Raw genomic sequence first — 18,856 nt, 5'->3', positions numbered from 1 at the left:
CAGCATTCTGCTCAAACACAGTCTTTCTCTCTCACTCAATTCAACCGTGTCAGTGTCAACTGGTATCCACTCATAGATACATACATACATACATAGATTAAGTCAGAGAGAGGAAGAAATGTATAGATAGATAGAGTTGAGATAGATAGATAGTTAGATAGATAGATAGATAGATAGATTAAGTCAGAGAGAGGAAGAAATGGGTAGATAGACAGATAGATGTCAGAAAAAGTCAGAATTAAGTCAGAAAAAGGAAGAAAAGGCTTGGTAGGTAGGTAGATAGATAAAGTAGTAAGTAGATAAAGAGAGAGAGGGAGGTATACCTTGACACACAAAACAAATGAGAATACACAGGTAGATGGACACAGTAAATCAATAGATAAAATAGTCATACATACATAAAGGACAGACAGGCAGATAGATAGTCACCTCTGATAGAGAAAAGAGTCTCTGCACGGATATTTTTGATCCTCATGGTGGGTAAAAATTCTCCCCAGGGGGTGCCGTGCATATGGGAGGGTGGCAGCGGGAGCCTGCTCTCTATTGTCAGCTGTGAGCAGGCGGATCAACTGGGACGGCCTCCGCTGAGTATGAGAGCGCCGGCCAACTGCCAGCAGGCAGGCTGACTAGCCGGCTACCAGGGGAGACGGGGTGGGGAAGAAGAAAACATGTGGTCATCACTAATAGCTTCTAGACACTGACAAAAGCGGTTTTATCTGACCAGTGCATGGAGAGGGGAGAAAAGACAGTGGGGGAAAAAAAACAACAAGGAAAAAAAGAGGAGGAGAGAACTGAGGCAATTTGTATTGTTTGACGGTGCAGTTGTCTGATCTTAAACCCACTTATCATATTAGCTTCAGTGGCTGCACCATTGATCCCAGTATGATAAGGAATATGGTTATGGGGCTTTAACTAAAATAGATTCTTCTAGGTTTTATTTTTTGTTGTTGTGTTGTGTTTTACTTTTTAATTAATTCATTTTTTTATGGATGAGGAAGGGATTTGTATAATGCTGAACCAGAGTAGGCAGAAGAAACAGACACAGAGAGACAGACACAGGGAGAGACGGGCTATTTGATGGACAGAGAGAGAAAAAGCAAAGATAAAAATGTGGAGAGAGAGAGAGTAAGGAAGAGAAAGAGAGTGGGAAAGAAAAACAAAGAGAGAGAGACGGTGAGAAAGACAGGATGGACAGAGAGAGAAAAAGAGAGAGACACGTGAGAAAGACAGGATGGACAGAGAGAGAAAAAGAGAGAGACGTGTGAGAAAGACAGGATGGACAGAGAGAGAAAAGAGAGAGAGAAAGACAGGATGGACAGAGAGAGAAAAAGAGAGAGACATGTGAGAAAGACAGGATGGACAGAGAGAGAAAAAGAGAGAGACGCGTGAGAAAGACAGGATGGACAGAGAGAGAAAAAGAGAGAGACGCGTGAGAAAGACAGGATGGAGAAAATAAAGAAAAGTGTGTGAGAACGACAGAATAGGAATGAGAGAGTGGAAGAAGGGAGATGAGGTACTGTAGTTGTGAAGAAAACTGTGTGAGACATGAAAGATGAAGGGGAAGGTGCAGAGAGAAGGATAACTAAGAGACAGGAGAGGGGGAAAGAGTGGGAGACTGTCAGTGTGTGTGTGTGTCGCAGTGCGTCGCGACTGGAACACCAGTCACCGACACAGTCCCCCAGCCTTCTCAGCAGGCGTCTCCATGGAAGTGCACTCCCACAAGGGCCATTTAAATGTGTTATTACCCAGTCAGTGTCCCTGGGCTCACTGGTTTTCAACAGGATGATGAAACACACACACACATACACTCACTATTCATTGAAAATGTTTCTGCCTTTCTCTCTCTCTCTCACACACTATCTCTGTCATTCCCTCACTCATCCTTCCTGTTCTGTCTTGTTTTCATGCTCTGTCAATACTTTTCTGTACAACCCTCTCTCTCTCTCTTGGTTGGTCTCTCTCTCTTATCCTTTGCTCTCTCCCTCTCTCTCTGTCTCTCTTATCCCTTGCTCTCTCTATCTCTCACTCTCTCTGTTCCACCATGTTGTTGTCTATCTCACTCGTTCATGCGCCCTATATGTCTGCTATTCTTGTTCTGTTTCAAACTCTCTTTCAATTCTTTTTTTTCTCTTTTTTCTCTTTTTTTCTTTCCCTTTCACTCACTCGCTTTGTCGCGCTCTTTCTTTCATTTTCTGGTTAGATTGTGGGGTTACAGTCTGTGTTCTGTTTTCTTTTGTTCTGTATTTTGATTTCTGTGAGCAGTTTTAATAGCCAGCCTTGGGGTCTTTTAAAGACACACACACACACACACACACACACACACACACACACACAACACAGATTGAACAAACCTCCTATAAAAATACATATGACACATTAATGAAAAGTTAAAAAAAAGGATGCACTCAAAAACGTGCTTAGGAAATTTGTGTGTGCAATCATGCAGACAAAAGCAAACAACACACACACACACACACACACACACACACACAAGAAACTCATAACACATATACAATTCTTCACCATGACCAAATTGCTTGACAGGTGCTGTGATTATTATTCCTCTGCATGCGGTTCCTTATTGATCATTTGTTGTGTGCATGGCTCACTGCTCTTCCTCTGAACCATAAGCTCCACATGGCAGCGCTTCTCTCTTTCCCTGAATGCTTGAGAGGCTTTCAGCCTCACATTGATCCATCACAAAGAGCCATCACGTCATTTCAGGGAATAAAAAAGTAGAGACGACAATTAAATAAGTAAAATAGAGGGACTCACCTGTACAGACAGTATGTCCACAACACCAAACAATTTAACAGTTAAAAACAAAAAACAACAAAACAACTAATTTTACACAATTTAACTAGAATGGAACTCCGAGAGTAGAGACCCCTGTTCATGACTCAGGTCCACTCCAAAATGGAGACCAAAGACAAACAGATTAATGGAGGGGGTGTTCGGAGACAGGAGGAGAAGAGAGGGCAGACACACCATAAAACCACTGTACGAATTACATAGAGAAGTGGACCCACAGATTTATCCACAGTAGTGCATGTTTTTTTATTTTCAGATAATAAAAAGACACCATGTGGCAGTTTAAAAGAGGAGCAGTCAGGTGACAACGCAGGCCCTCAATCCTGTAATCGCTCAGTAAAGAAATCAGGGTGGAGGAGGGTAAGCAGGGAGAGGAAGCGGAGATAGTGGCTGACTGTGGCACGGAATTGGCGCACTTCTGGCCCAGATCCGACATCGGTTCCCATTTAAAAAGTCACAAGAGGGAATTGTAAATCGGGGGGCAGGACCTTGTTTGGCTGTAAATTATGGCGGCAATCCAAACAACCCCCCTCTGATGTTACAACATAAAGCAGTGAACTGACTCTGGTGTCAGCAGATTCAAAGCCGTTTTTCAAGAAATTTCTCCCACTTCAAAAACAAACTCTCTTCTTCAAGGGGGAAACACACGCATTCAGCAATCTGGGGTTATCTGTCTCTGTAGCCTGCCATATTTATCCATTTGGGAAGCCGGATGCAAGTAACTAAAAAGAAAATCAGTTCCTATGCATTGCTTGGCACCAATAGTGTTGACTGGGAATTGAACTGCCTCCGAAGGATTATGATACTGCCAAAAAATCAAACACAAAGTTTATGAAGCCCAAGTCCTCAAATGTGGCAGCATTGATTAGCATGCTAATGAACTGAGTCTTCTGTGTCAGTACCTATAGAAATCATCTAGAAATGCTAACGCTTGCATTAGCGATGGCTGCATGTTAGATCTCTGCCAGCCCCCCTACGCACACTGTGCTGGTTTGACGGTGAAAACTTAAGGGAATTATGGGAATGTTTTGGAGAGGTTTGTTTACAGTGTTTTGGATGATGGAGATTCACACCATTGTCAGAACCACAATGTGTTTGGCAGGATTCATCGCACACTCATGTTTATTATTATAGAAACACAAGCAAAATGTCCATGGGAAAGCACACACATTAACACAAATAATCACTCTGTCTCTCTCACACACACACACATTCTCTCTCATACACGCACGTACACACACACACACACAGACAGAAAGTGTAAACAGACGATCATGGAATTATTCTCCACGTAGCAAGCCCAAAAGCAAACTCGGTTAGCCAAATGTAGCTTTGACTTGCCAATGTTTAGACTGCAAACATCAGCGTCTAGAGCAAACAAAGGACTCCTGTCTCTGCATGTTTCCAAAATGGACATTAGACATCGGCTCATCTAATGTGTGTGTGTGTGTGTGTGTGTGTGTGTGTGTGTGTGTGTGTGTGGAGTCTCTCGTTGTGGGCAGCTGAAGCGGTCCAATTTCTACACAATAAAACTTCAGCAACGCAAGCAACTGCAGGCTTGTTCTTTAAGGGCAGGGTGAATGTGTCACCAAACAATAGCTAGTTTAATTAGCCATTCTGAATAGATAATTGGCATCCGAGGGCAGTGCAGAGTGATGGCTCTAACGGCTGAGTGCCAGAATGACAGAGAGAGCGAGAGAGAGAGAGAGAGGAGAGAATGCTATCTGCAGAAGAGAGGGAGAAAGACTGCTATCTGCAGAAACTAGCATTCTATGCTGGAACTAGGGATGAACAGAATGATAGAGAGAGTGAGAGACAGACAGAGAGAGAGAGAGAGAGAGAGAGAGAGAGAGAGAGTAGTCAAAGGGTGAATGCTATCTGCAGAAACTGTTGTGTTCACACAACAATAGCTGTGGTTTGTGAAAGTGGGGGCAAACAATGGCCGGAATCTGACTGTGTTTTTGGCAGCAATTCTGCTCCCTCACTGACTCCAGCACCAGGGACCGGGCCCTGTTTTCAGAACTCTGTGGCAAATATGCTGCTGATCATGGAGTGGACCATTATGAATAGCTGGTCATGCAAGTATTTTACGAGCAGTTTTGCTGATGAAAAAGCTTATGTATACCTTTTAGCCTCACTACCATGTGGAGAATGGAGAAAAGCCTTCTGCTGTTTTCATACGTCATTACAATAATCTTCCTTGTCTTGCACAGTAGGTAAGTACAATGTAGGTGAGAACTCTACACTGATATTTACCACTGATATTTCTCTCCCATGCCAGTATGCAACTTAATTACTACAGCTTGCATGTTTTTACTGCAACAATGCTTTTGGATGGAAAGACAGAATTTAGAGGTAGCCTTTTGATTCTCACAAACAAGAAAATGCCCAGATGCTGGCGATGAGAAGGAGAGTTGTTTTGTTGTTGTTGTTGTTGTTGTTTTAGTGACTCCTGTAGCTGTACACTTTGACAAAGAGCTTTCCATCAGGAGGCCCTAATGCAGCACACTGGATCCATGTCCAGCTGTTTGATGTGAGACTGCGGGCTGATGCCTGTTAGCCTAAATGTGTGGCAGGAGGGTTCCAGTCCTTTCAGAGCCTTGGTCACCCTGACTGCACTCTCTGCTCTGCACTCATACTCATCAGGGTTAATAAAAAGGATTGCTTTTTTCTCCACATCCATGGTCATTTCACCTCCTCCTGCTCACCCTTATCACCACCATCATCATCATCATCATCATCATCACCACCACCATCACCCGTCGGCTTCTGCGTTCCTCCAACTCTGGCACTGCCACGGTGGAACAACTCTTACTTGAACAAATCACGCTCACCGGACTGCCACCCCTACGCACACGGCAATTCAGATTATTCTCATTTGTACTGTAGTTCCCAAATGGTGGAGCGAGTTACAGGTCACTACCACAGTAGTGGTGTCCTGTATCTCTTCTGAGAGTACCTCTCTCCTAACGCACATATCACATCTAATCCACGACCACCACGACTTTGCATCATCATCGTTGCAACACCACCACCATCATCATCATCATCATCATCATACCTTTCTCCTTCAACTGATCCTCATCATCGTTTTGGTGACGGGTCAGAGGAACCAGATCCTTATGTTGTTTTTAAACTAGTTTATTTATTTGTGTGTTTGTTTGTTTATTTGTTTGCAGCATCGAGTGTCACTGCTGGGAGAAAGTAGTTTTATGGGTATAGTTTGATGTAAGTCACAAGGGTTCAGCCTAATCTGTGTGAAATTACCTTGGCTCCTCTCCATATCCAGCATCACACACACACAGACACACACATACACACACTCTCTCTCTCACACACACACACACAGATATGCAGAAAACAAAAATATATACCATAAATACACATGCAAATGCATACACACAAAGACGGAGAGAGAGAGAGAGTCACACCCACAAATACACACACTCTCTCTCATACACAAACACACACACACACACACACCACACAATCACAGGACTGGTGAGGGACCAGGACTGGTAATTCAAAGAGATGCTAGATAAATCCAACATGCCCTGCGGACAATGGCTTTCATCTGTTTAAGCTCAGCTTTTTACTCTGACACACACACACACACACAGAGATGCGCACCCACCCACACATTCACAGGGTGCGATTTGTAGGGGGATGGTGGGATTCCCCCTCTGGTTTTCCTATCCCTAACTCTGCTAAATTATTTTTATCCCGTGGGACAACATTTATCCCCTCTGCCCCTCATATTGATTAATGCTACTTCATATAAGTGCTGCAACGTGAGAACAGTCTAGTAGGCTAGCCTACATAATAATCTGACATCAGAAACGCACCGTCACCGTCAGCACTCATGCTGCTGACACAGTGGCCGCGTGATTTAATTTGGCCTTGATCGTGCAGGACATTTCAGAATGTCGAGTGTGTAATCCATCATAAATGGCTAGTTTCAATGGAAAAGTTAGCTGGACAAATGAAAGAAAACGAGAAGGATTCAGTGAAGCATATCGTCATATTTTAGAACCTTCAAAATTAGAAAACTGATGCAACTGAGATGGAGGACAACTGCACGTAGAGTAGAACGTAGGCCTATTGTCCGAAGGAACTTACCTTAAATGAGGAGATATTTGCTGAATGTCACAAAAAGTGTTACAGAGATGGCATCGCTTGGCATCGCTTATTCAATGGCTCTCTACCAAAACACCTGTAGTTTTGCGGAGGATCTAACGAGAAAGCACTCGTTTGATAAATCAGCCAGTAGGCTAGGCCTAGTAGACAAATAACTTTCAGAAATAATCTGTACTGCAAAACGAATGTTGGTGGGTATTTAAACTATCTAGCGGGTGTTTTAACAGCTGCAAGAAATAGAAGCTTCATGGTCTTTATGTTCTGGTTCGTAAATTATTTTCATAAAACTTCAAGTTGCCCTATAACTTTACTCTCCAAACTCTTCACTGCACTCTAGCCAATTAACTGACAGTATGATAGTAGGCTATTTATTTTCTGTAGGCTAATAAACACATTTTTTTATTTTCAACTTTTGCAATATTATGCACTTGGCTACTGAACGCAAATCAGCAGGAGAGAGAATGTACGTAGCCTACGCAGCGTGTAGCGCAATGTGTAGGCTATTTGGTTACCAACTAACACTGTTAGCCAATTCATTAACTTAAGACTTCAGTGCCATCATATACAATGTTTTTTACACAACAAATACAGAAAGGATGGAGGCAGCAAAAGTAGAGGAGTCATTTCAGATGGGGCAAGAACAAGGTGAATTTGTATGCTTGTCAAAACGTAGTCTTACCCTGCATTAGAGGAGCTGATCATCATACCAAGCACACTCGCTGTTTAAAGTCATACACCACAGTAAACTAAAACTAAAATGTTACAAAGGTGGCAAAATGAATATAGGCTATGAATCGTTAAAAATCATTTTTTTTTTTTTTGGGGGTTACAAATCGCACCCTGCATACACACACAGGTCTATGCTATTGAAGCTATGGTGAGCCGAGTCATGTGTTAACATGCAAAACATGCACTCAAGGCCAACTGGTTATCAGTGTGCATACGTAAATTAGACAACGCATATTTAATTTATTTCCCTTCAAATGAAGCATGAAGAAAGTCCAACTGTGGGTGAAGATTAGTATGTTTGTGTGTGTGTGTGTGCGTGTGTGCGTGTGTGTGTGTGTGTGTGCGTGCGTGTGTGTGTGCATACATGCAATGTGAGTGTGTGTGTGTATGTGTGAGTGTGTGTGTGTGATCTGTCCTCTCAATACATACTGTACATGACAAATGTATACTCTGTTTTATAAGCCTTGCAAACATTTACGGCATTTCTCATCTCTAGGTCTTGAGCAGTGTGCCAATAAAAACATCTCCTCCTAAAAGTGTTAGGGATGCACCGATATATCCCCCAACATATGTATTGGCCAATATCGGCTTTGTTGACTGAAACAATATTGGCCTTGTTGACTGAAAATACAGTATAATTATGGGCAATGGGTATAATTAAAAACAAAAAATAAGTAAACAAACAAAGAAAAAAATATTGGTATCAACATCAGTTATCGGCCAAATTGGTATTTTATACATTCTTATCGATATTGGTATCGAGAACACTAAGCACATTGTAATAAGTCAATAATACACTAAACAGTCTCTCCACTTCAAATCTCCTCCAAAGAAAAAGAGAGGGGAGAGGGATGGTGTTATGGTAGCAGGGAGAGGATGAGAAGAGAGGATGGAGAGATGACAGTGAACAAGGTTAGGAGAGAGAGACACACACATACAGAGAGAGAGGGACTATGGAAGGAGAGAGGGAGGATAGAGGAAGGGAGAGAGTGCACACCCTTCTCTAATCCAAAATACACACTTTGGAGAAGAGAGTCTGCAGGAAAGGTCAGGCCGTGCCTGGTGAAAATGTCTGGTCACCGTCAGGTCTCCAAGCACTCGGAGGTGATGGTGTGAAGATTGAAAACAATCACTTGAGAAAGAAACCTTGAGAAAGACATTACACTTTTGACCTGCAGTTGCCCAATCAACGTCCCCGCCCCTCCCCCTGAAGAACATCACTCCTTCCCCATGCTCATTCTCTACACATCAATTAAAGGTACAGTCCACAATTCAAATACACTGTTTGTCAAATTGCTCCCCTAACCTTTTCTGCCGCTCATTGAGGGTGTGCACTGAAAAAAAATCTTTGTTTGTACACAGTCCTAGCTCTGTAACTGGGAAATAAACACAGAGGCACGGACAGAGCCATGAACATTTCCACCTAATCAACACATTGCTTGAAGGGCACGGAATATCAGTGGAACCAATAACATGCTAAGATACTGACGGAGGGATGTCCATATCCATAATAATCAGATTGTGTTATATTAAGCACAGCTGTCAAACTGGAATCACAAAAAGGAAGGAAACATAAACACAGTAGCAACTGGGGAAGCACAATTTGACCTGTTAGATTAAGATTAGCCATGCAACTTGACCTGTTAGATTAAGATTAGCCATGCAACTTGACCTGTTAGATTAAGATAAGCCGTGCAATTTGACCTATTAGATTAAGATTAGCTGTGCAATTTGACCTGTTAGATTAAGATTAGCCATGCAACTTGACCTGTTAGATTAAGATTAGCCGTGCAACTTGACCTACAGTATTAGATTAAGATTAGCTGTGCAATTTGACCTGTTTGATTAAAATTAGCCGTGCAATTTGTTCATTTTGTAGAGCACAGTGCTTTTCTCTAACTTATGTCAACGTGTTGTAGGTGTAACATTAATCTAGGCTACACCGGCATTTTTCCAAGACCCCTGCTGAATGATAATGCCAAAACGGCATGCGTATTGGAGCCCATAGCTGGGAACATAGCTGCCTGCTCTATTTGCCAAGAAAAGTAACATGGACAAAGTTAGGTTATTCATAAAATGTGCAAAAGTTGCGAGTGGCAACAATTTTTAACTTGTTTAATGAAAACTGTAGAGGTTATTCAGAAAAATTGGATTCTCTCTCAACAGAGATCATTCAAATACACAACATTGTCCCCAGGCGCAGCGTGTTGAAGGAAAAAGTGTAATTCAATTGACCACTGAGCTCAAATATCAATATCCTCGAAATTACTGACTGCATCTTTAAGGAATAACATAACTTGCAAACTCCTCACATCCAAGTTACACTCCCTCTAAAAATATTGAAGACTGCATAGCCTAATCAAAAAGTAGAGCAGGGACTTGTTAAAGAAACTGAGCATGAAAAAATTGGGTGAACACCGTGAAGGTTTTGGCCATTTATAATTTTTTCAATATATTTAGAGAAAGCCAATTTGGCAAGTGTTAATTAAGCTCTTTTGCAAAATCCACAGCTAATGCTCTACAATTACTGAAATGATACGTTCCTTTGAATCAGCCATGTGGAAAATTTGATATATGCAGATTTCTGGTGTCTGAGAAATTGTAGTTTTGAATGTCGCAATCACCATTATTATTTGTTCAATATATGTCTGATTGGAGAGTTTTTGTGTTGTGAGAATGCATGCTTAGATGTGTTGAAATAAATTTTATTTGTATCCTCCTGAAAAAAAACTCGAAAAACTGACTTAGTTGTGTGTGTGTGCGTGTGTGAGTGGGTGTTTGTGCATGTCTGTGTGTGTGTGTGTATGTATGTGTGTGTGTGTGTGTGTGTGCATGTGTGTGCGTGTATAGCTACTAAGGTGTGTGCTCATGTGTGCGCTGCTTTTGTTTTTCATGATAACCCTGTGGTCAGACCTCTCTGCTTGTTTGGCATGCTGCACCCACACTAGCTTTGTTAAGTGAATATTGTGTGTTTCTGTGTGTGTGTGTTTGAATCGACATGTTCACATATTAGCAGCCTGAGTTGTGACAGGGAAGTCTGAAACAGATGGCCAGATGAAAGATGAGATTAAAAAAATGTTGGGTACACACATGCACAAATACACACACTCTCTCATACCACACACACACACATAGACACACAAACCCAAACAGGCAGACAAATGACTGTTGTTTCCTCTCCCAAGACTGTGCTGTGTTAAGACGTGTGCATGTGTGTGTGTGTCTCTCTGTGTGTGTGTGTGTGTGTGTTGGTCTGGGGTAAAAGCTCCTGTCATGGGGTTGCTGGTAGATAGTCCTCCTCTCTGGCTTATCCCAGAGAGAGCACCACATCTCTTGTGTGTGTGTGTGTGTGTGTGTGTGTGTGCCTTCGAGTGAGCACCACGTCTCCTCCATCTCTCTCGCCGCCTCTCATCTCCGTGACACCTCATTTTGTTTGGTCTTGAGCGATGCTCCTACGCGCCTTGCTCTGAGCTCTGCACATCCGAGTCCCACGCAGACAAAACCAGACGCCTCACTGCTCAGGATACTACACCAACACCACCACCCCTCCTCCCTCTCTCTCTCCCTCTGTCTCTCTATCCCTCCATCTCTCTATCCCTTGCTTTCTTCCTTCCTCTATCGCTCTTTGCCCAGGCTTCCACGCTCTCTTTTTATCTGTCTCCCACTCTCTCTAGCTCGCTCTCCCTTTGTCTCTCATTCCACTTTTCCTCCTCTATCCCTCTCTTTCTTCTCTATGTTTTCACATACTCGCCCTCTTCCTCTTCCTCTCTCTTTCTCTCCATCCCACCCCCTGTCCTCTCTTCCTCCTCCTCTCTCTGACTGAAAGCTTGGTGAGCGATCAGGATTAATACAGAAATGGCGCCGCTGCCTACCTGAAGCACTCACCTCGCCATAAAGGTTATTTGTGCCACAAACAACCCTGCGAATTTCCCTCTGGTGCAAGTCCCACTCCCTCTCCAACACTCCCTTTAGCTGAGACAACCCCAGATTCACATCTCTCTCTCTCTCTCACACACACACACATACACACACACACACAACCACACACATATATAAGCACTCTTTGGGTGTGTTCGAAATGGGAGACAGCTGCCTACTGCCTCCCTCCCTACATAGAGAGCTGTCTCACTAGACATGACTTTGGATTAAATGCATCTTTTAAAAATGAGCGTAGCACTCTAGAATCTTTGGTTAACACTACGGTATGACGTTAGCAAAGTCCTGACGTTAAACTAAATTAGCTTACGTAAGATAGCAGGCTAACGGTATAAATTAGTTTTACGGCCGGCAGATATACCAGATCAGACGCTATTAATGGTTACAAGAATGGCATAATCAGATAGTAAATTGTTTATTTCTAATCTGTAATCTACAAATCTAAGCAAAATAAGGTCACACAAATGACATTTTAAACAGATTCAGCAGCCATTACCGATGTCATCCGCCATGTTTGTTTACCTTTCACAGCTGTTTCAGACGTTGCCACAAGGGATTATGGGTAGGAGGGAGCATGAAGTGTGCATCGATGCTGCCTTCAAAAATGACCGTTATTTGGGAATTCTAAGATATCTTAAAAGGCAGCAGAATTTGTTTTTTCGGTTTCGAACCGCACTTGCTACCTTGCTCCCCAGTTAGATATCTTAAAAGGCAGCAACTTTACCCGTTTCGAACACACCCTCTTTCTCTCTCTAGCTCTCTTTCTCTTTCTCACACACACACACACACACAACCACACACATATATAATCACTCTCTTTCTCTCTCTAGCTCTCTCTCACACGCAGACATACACACACACAATCTCACATACAAATAAGCACTCACACGCATAAACACAATCGCCCACACATACACACTCACCCCGCCTCAGACCAACTGTATTCTTTCCTATTGATCGATCTGTTGCGCAGGTATGTTATCACAGTGGCCATCATCTTGCTGAGAAGCCATGGGAACAGGCTGCTATTTGCGTACGCTTAGAGCAATTTTCCTCTGCAAGTGAGACAAACACAAGTCTGGGGTAGTGGTGGGTATTCCAGTGTGGCTATATCCAAATGGGTACGCTTTTATGTCTGTGTATGCCCTGCATTCAACCAACTGTAGGGCTCTGAAAAGCAGAGTGTGAGAAAGGAGAGAAAAGAGAGAGAGAGAGAGATGAGAGAGGTGTTTTTGTGTGTGTTTGCATGAGAGGCTGAAGAAGTAATAACGAGAGAAAGTAATGGGGTGTGTGTGTGTGTGCGTGCGCAGGTGTGTGTGTGTGTGTGTGTGTGTGTATGTGTGTGTGTGTGTGTGTGTGTGTGTGTGTGTGTGTGTGCGCGGGTGCAGAAGGGGGTCTGGGCGTGCCCGCTGTGCTGACTGACAAGACCGAGGCATGAGGCGGTGGGGCTCCTCCAGGTCTGTCACATTAACTCTGTTTTTTTATCTCTTCATAGTGCGCTTGTGTGTCACTATTTGTGTGTGGGTCTGTGTGTGTGTGTGTGTGTGTGTGTGTGTGTGTTCTCTCTCTCTCTCTCTCCCTCTGTGAGTTAGTGTGTGTGTGCGTGTGTGTGCTTATGTGTGTTTGTGTGTGTGCGTGCGTTGTGTGGTCCGTCTCTGCTACAGCAGATACACACAGAGATGATTGCGGAGGATGACAGCAGCTCAGCAGTGGCACTGGATGTCGCAGTCATCCAGAGTTTATTCTGAAGGTCAGCTTTTGTCACACACACACACACACACACACACACACAGCAAAAAAAGTGTTAAAAAGAGCTCTTAAATGACAATGCCTCCAATACTTATTTCATTTGCATCAGTCATTCCATGAATCCATTTACAGGGCAGTATATCCCCATACCCCCAGCCCACACCCATCAGGATGCCACTGCTGTTGCTGAGGCTTTTGACTTGAGTTTATCAAGTTGGCGTCACTCTTGAGGGGGAGGGGGGGCTTGTAAAAAAGATAATTGTTTCTGTTATTGCCTGCAAATGCCATGCATTACTACTTGTGATTGCTTCCAGTCTAATTGACTCACCTTCAAAATGTCGGATTTTTTTCTTTTTTCTTTCACTGTTTATACTCATCATACGGCTCCACCTTCTGGAAGGACGGTTTGGCGTCAAAGGTTGCCTCTGCGCGGTTAGGAATGGTTTCGTCAGCAAATGAATAATGCAGTGCAGTCCATGAGCGGCAGTGTAAAGCAATCAATAGATCCTGTGTGCAAAATGGGATTTTAAATTGCTCCCAAGTCTGAATATTTCAAAGTAAAAAGAAACGGGGAACATGGTGTCATGTATTTGGCAGATGCTTGTGGAGCGAAGTGATGTAAAAATCATTGGAGCGCCCGCACAGAGACTGTTAATCACTGTTTTTAATGAATCTTTTAGCATCCAATCAGGAATGGCCAAAGTAAAGAGGGGATGGGGGGTAGGGGGGCGGGGAGTCCCAGTCGCCCATGGCGATCTCCCAGGTTGTGGAATGATAAAGTGAGAGGTGATTGGCTCCAATTCCGTAAGCGTTAACCAATCCATTACTGTCAGGTTTTGCAGGTTGGGAGGGTTGTCAGTGCAGTGCAGAGAAGAGAAGGCAAAAAAAGATAAGCAGGGAGGGTGCGTTGACCCCAGCCCCCACCTGACTTGCTCCACCCAACCCCTACACCTCAAAAGAGGGGTTGTTGCCCAAAGCTTTCAGATTGCCACCAATACCCAGATGGTGATAGAGTGTCAGGAAGATGGAAAGTCTTGATGGAGAAGGTTACGATGCTGTCCTCAACGCTCTTGGGTGTGATCCATCTCTGCCATCGAGGACAAAATGTAACACAGCACTAGAAGATATCCTAGAAGATATACTCTGGAAGATGCTACAGACACTTCAGACTCCTGAAGACACAAAGATCTGAACTATTATTAATAAACTATTATTTATTTATTTAACATTATTTTATTCTGTTTAGTTTTTCTTTATTTTCTCCCCTTTTGGCTTGAGCTACAGTACTTCCTGTAAACAATTACCTCCAACATTGTTGTGTGGTGATAAAGTACTGTATATCTATATTGTTTAGTGTGCTTGTGAGTTACATTACTACATCATCAATAGTAACCTTCAGTTGGTAACAATCCACAAAGCATTAAGAGCCTTGATTGACATGCAACTCCTTATTGGGATGAAGGATGACTAAGTACAGCACAACAATCCAACCCCTCAGTATGTGATCTACCTCTGGGAATGATGACCTGAGGTGCGCTCAAATTCTACCTCTGGGAAGGATGACCTGAGGTGCACTCAAACTCAGCACTAGCACACCAGCAAACATGTTTTCTCTAAACAGTTCAATTTTCAAAAAAGATTTTGTGTAAACATTCTATTTCAGTGGTAACCCTTCATCCATCTCTCCCAAACCGCACTGGGAGTGTTCGCAAACGGTAAACTCACAGCAGCCAGATGACTGCTTGCAAACGTGTGTGAATTTGAACCCACCTCTGGTGAACACTGGCTTCCACATATCTGCCCAACCCAAAGGAATGACCAACTGCTTGGAGATGAAAAGTGCAGAGGTGCGTTCAAACTCTTTCAACAGAAGTGAACATTCACAGCGAACATGTTTTGTCTAAACAGATCATTTGAACGATTCTGTGTAAACATTCCATCTCAACTGTATACTTTCATCCATCTGTGTACAGTATGTTTGCAGAGAACTACCCTCTCAAACTGTTTGCAAGGGTTTGCATGGACTGGAAATGGAGTTACTTCACTGAAAATTAGACCGGTTCCACAATGGCACAGCTAGTAGGCCTACTTGTGGTAAAGTTAGCACCTGCACTATATCAGTACACAATGACTAGATGACAACTATTATGAAAATCTTACTAATTAGTTAATATCAGTAGTCGTGAAATCCTTCATTCACAGACATTCATTCCCCTGAGTCGCAATCCCTGAACCCCAAACTCTTACTCTCGAGGCCTTCTTAAGAGCCTCGTGTGTTTCCTCAGATACTGTGACTAGAATATAAAGCAGGGATAAAAAAAATAATAATGTGTTTCCAAGGTCTCTGTTATCTCTCTCTCTCTCTCTCTCTCTCTCTCTCTCTCTCTCTCTCTCTCTCTCTCTCTCTCTCTCTCTTTTCCTCTCTCTATCTTTCCCCCTCTCTCTGGACAAGCCCTATCCAGAGTCGTTTGAGTTATTCTGTCTACATCACACTACTCTAACCACCTTTCCTATTTTGAGAAAGTAATCAAAAGAAAACTAATTTGATGCGTGGCATCAAGGACGTGTCTTGGTTTCAATTCAAAGTTACACTTTGATTTAGATTTGTTTCTTTTGCTTCTTGGGCCTCAGTTCAAAACATACAATTTTTAATATGAGGAAATCCTGACCTTTCTAGGAAGACTTCTCTTTCCTGGGGGGTTTTTCATCCTACTGGGTGAAGGAGTGAACGAGGAGGAGGGGTGGGGGGCAAACAGCACCTTTGATAGGTGATGCTGCTGGTTGGATTGTCAAATGTGAAGAAGAGAAACTAATAAATAATTCCACAGTGCAGAAAGAACATTACATTTACTGTATATTTGGTAAAAGCACCAATTTCCGCCCTTTCCTTCGTAATTCTAAAACATAGATGTTTTTTAATACTTCAAAATAACATTTCATAAATTAACCTTACATTTTTCAGTTTTCATGGGCAGAAACAGGTGACATTCCGATAGTCTTCCTTGCACATATACACAAACACACAGACATGTGCAGAGACACAAACACACACATACAGTGGTTTCCACAGAATGTTGTGTAACAGTCGTGGATGGACCTCAGTTGGACTCTAGAGGAGTCCCCTGGAAGACATATTGGTACAGTAAATTTAAATGCATCAATCTGATGCACTTTGAGAACAAATGAAGGGATAACATTAGTCTATTATGAGTGCTGCAGCAGTAGCGCATGGGGTATAAACTCCTAAACCAAAAAAGGAGAAAAATTTACTTTTACAATAAATTAACTAGAAAGTTAGCTATTAGTATTCGAATTAAATCTTTGTAATGGTGGAGCTAACCCGCTAGCTAATACTGTTAAAGTGGTCTCTTTTAAACCAACAATAACTAACAAGATTTAATTACATTTTTTCTCAGTCACTTTGGTGTATTGTGCTCATAATGCACATTTGCACAACAGTTAGTACATTTCTCAAAACAATTAGTGCAAACTGCACCACATGGTGGATAACCTGCAAAAGTGTGTATCTTGCTCAAAATGCTTAGTTTATGCCTCAAAAGCAAATATTTATGCCAATGAAACAGGCAGTGCAATCAAAATGGCAAGTCATGACGTCATTGTTTATGTTAAGATAGTGAAACTGTTTTGTCCTGTTGTCAATGTAAGTCTCTGTTTACTCTGTAAGTATTTTCTAATGAACAATGCACAAGGCAGCACTGTTTCAAAACTACAAAGTTACACATTACGGTATTGTGTGGGACCAATAGTATAGTATAAGTATATAGTATAAGTATACTCTTTTGATCCTGTGAGGGAAATTTGGCCTCTGCATTTATCCCAATCCGTGAATTAGTGAAACACACACAGCACACAGTGAACACACAGAGGTGAAGCACACACTAATCCCGACGCAGTGAGCTGCCTGCTACAACAGCAGCGCTCGGGGAGCAGTGAGGGGTTAGGGGCCTTGCTCAAGGGCTCTTCAGCCGCTTCCCACTGGTCTGGGTTCGAACCAGCAACCATCCAGTTACAAATCCGAAGCGCTAGCCAGTAGGCCACTACTGCCCCCCACCCCTTGGTCTTGGTTCTATACATCCTGACTTTCCTCTCTGCCACATGTATTTATATATGCTAGACAGACTATGACAACTTTTATGACAACCAGTTCAACACATTTGCATGTAATGACACAAGGAACCAGTATAGGGCATTTTGACCAACATGACATTAGCCATTGAAAAATAAAAAAACAGCAGACATTTGTACAAAATCCGTTGCATGGATGTACGAAAGCATTGCTATTTGTTCAAGATGGGGAGAAACCGCTTCAATGATGTGCACAAGTGATAAGATGAAATGGAGTTTGAACTAACAGTTTTGAGAATTACCATTCTGATCTGAGAAATGTGCCAAAGCAACTGAGAAAAAACTGTAAACCGTTAAGGATGATTTCACAGTAGCATAAATAGAAGAGTCAATAGAGTCACCTGGTGGGAAAGACAGGTAAAGTTCACAGGTAAAGTTGCCTATTACCCATGTATGAACAAGATAGATAATGAACAATATGTTACTCAGCTGCTTTTGCTATGTTTTACCTTTTGAGTGCAAGCTTCATTGTTGGTCTGAAGAAGTTTTTGAGTGACACACATGCACTGTCAAGCAGGGAGGACCCCAAATGGGGCTGGTCGGTAGTGAGATGCTTTGCTGGGGCATCAGGGCTAAACAGAATGTTGTGCTGAAGTGTATAGCCAGTCGCATGCAGTCACATAAGAGCAGTGCACTCCCCCATACTGACGCTCTAATTACCACTTCTTTTCCATTGTTTCTACACAATGTAATTGGTTTGTCGGTATGCAGTCAGTTGAAATATTTCAGTCCATGATGAAACTATGGCAGGGCAAATTAAAATGTGATGGGGTGCCAGAGTCTACTCAATTTAATGGGAAACACTACAGATGAAACCCTACTCAGCTCAGCACAGAAACACACACACACACACACACACACACATTATGATTCTGTCAGTCACACACATGTACACTGATACATATAAATGAGATGAAAGTCAAGGATTCTGTGTGAGTTGATTTCAGAACAAACTTTCCCTTTGTGAAATATAAAAACAAAACACACACAAAAAACTATACCTTGTTGTACAGCAGAGGTAACTTTTAACAGCACCGTTTCAATGGAACCAATCAAAATTAAAATAAAAAAAGGACAGAGAGTTGCAGGCACATCTGTTCCTTGCAGCTTCCGTTAACAACAAATACTAGCAGCAAGAGGAGCGAAGGGAACATGTGGCGCACATGGCTTTGAAGCCGCTCTTTAAAAGCCCTCGTTTGAAAACGTTCAGGTCGTATTAGCCCACAGCAGTGCCGTCTCGGGGGAGCAGAGAACACTGTGTTTATGTGTGTGAGGCGTTTAAGGCCTTAATCCTTCTAAATGGGATCACTGGGTCTGATTAATATTCACACACAACATTGGCGCTAGT

This window comes from Alosa alosa, chromosome 20 (assembly GCF_017589495.1).
Source record: "Alosa alosa isolate M-15738 ecotype Scorff River chromosome 20, AALO_Geno_1.1, whole genome shotgun sequence".
NCBI classification, from domain to species: domain Eukaryota; kingdom Metazoa; phylum Chordata; class Actinopteri; order Clupeiformes; family Clupeidae; genus Alosa; species Alosa alosa.
Note: the sequence above shows the minus strand (reverse complement) of the source record.